This window comes from Physeter macrocephalus, chromosome 4 (genome assembly GCF_002837175.3).
Source record: "Physeter macrocephalus isolate SW-GA chromosome 4, ASM283717v5, whole genome shotgun sequence".
In the NCBI taxonomy this organism is placed as follows: domain Eukaryota; kingdom Metazoa; phylum Chordata; class Mammalia; order Artiodactyla; family Physeteridae; genus Physeter; species Physeter macrocephalus.
This window is the reverse complement of record NC_041217.1, coordinates 39,364,989-39,366,738: the sequence shown is the minus strand read 5'-3', so window position 1 is coordinate 39,366,738 and position 1,750 is coordinate 39,364,989.

Sequence of the window (1,750 nt, the reverse complement as noted above, 5' to 3'; positions counted from 1 at the left end):
GAAAGAAAAGAAAAGCCTCTCTGAGCCCAAGTTTCCTGTTCCCTAATGATTCCCAGTCTCCTTTTGTGTATTCTGAAACAGTTTGCCCAAGTGTTCATTCTTTCTCCCTTGGATGGAGAGAAAGAATGAACATGCCTTCTAGGCCAGGTTCTACGTTCTGGTGGCACAGACAGGCTGACATTAATGACTGACCGGTGGTTCTTTTTGCTTCTTTTCACACATACACACATACATGCTGAAAGCCTTGGGCCAGGCCTTCAGCTCTGTTTCAGTGTAGTAGAAATTAGATAGAGAAGTAAAGTACATATGTATGTAGATATATAAACATATATAATCTATAATCCTGAATTTGAATTGGAAATATCAGCAGAAACTCACCATGTATTTACAATAAAAAAAATTTTTCCTAGCTTTGTCCACTGAAAAGACCTAAAACCAATGATCACCCTAGTAACAAGTACTCCCAATGCCAATATTATGGTCTCCGTGGGAAAAAACCTTTTTCCACAAAAAGCAACCAGAGACCCTTAGAGAAAATAGCTCATTCCAGGTCTAGGGCAAGAAATATACAAGATGAGCCAGGACATCTAGTCATGCCAGAAAGCAAAGAAGCTTTCAAAGACCATTTAGAAGTTTGTCAAAAGGACTCAAAGAAATCAACTTGAAGAGGCTCCCACTGGCCAAAGATGGGAACAATTTGAACATGAATAGCAAATGCAAAGGACTGAAACATATCACATATGTTTAAACACATGAATACATAATGACATTAAAGGGAAAAACCTCTGTCATCACTAGGGGGTAACCAATTCATTATTTTGAAAACTGATAAATATAAGGAAGGAGTCCAGCATTTGTTAAGGAAATAAAAGAATATCATAATTTTCCAATGCCTATGAAAAAATGGATCTAAGATATCAATGTTACTAACATCAAAAAAGGAAGAGAAGCAGACAATACATATTCCCTTCTATGGAGGTACACAAACCTATTAAGTATTCTTGCAAAAACAAAAAAACCAAATCTGATCTGGTCTCTGACTGTAATTACCAAAATAGAAGGGCAATTACAGAAAATAGAAGGGCAATAAAAACATGTGAAATATCACCACAGGGATGCAATCAGCAAAATCCAGATGATCTATAGGACAAACAATCTAGTTCCCTTAACAAATGAACTGCAAGGAAAAAAGTTAAAATTGAGGAGGTACCTGTGGATTACAAGAGATTTAAGAGACACATCAACCAACTGCAACATAAGGAACTTATTTAGGTTTCAGTTTGAACAAAAACTATACAAAAAAATTTATGAGACAGGGAAATGTGAACACTGACCGGATATTTGATTATACTAAGGAATTTTTTTTTTTTGGCCTGATAATAGCAAGTGACTATGTGGTTTTTTTTAAAAAAATAAGTGCTTATCTTTTTGAAATACATCCTGAAATATTTAGGAATGAAATATGATACCTGAAATTTCTTCAAAATTATGTAGGAGTGTACAGAGGTATTAAGTTAAACATGTAAAGGCCTGTGTCCCTCTGATGGGACAATCAAATCTGAATATAACCAAGCTGCTAGATCTTTTTTTTTTTTTTTTTTTTTGCGCTACGCGGGCCCCCTACTGTTGTGGCCTCTCCCGTTGCGGAGCACAGGCTCCGGACGGCGCAGGCTCAGCGGCCATGGCTCACGGGCCCAGCCGCTCCGCGGCATGTGGGATCTTCCCGGACCTGGGCACGAACCCGTGTCCC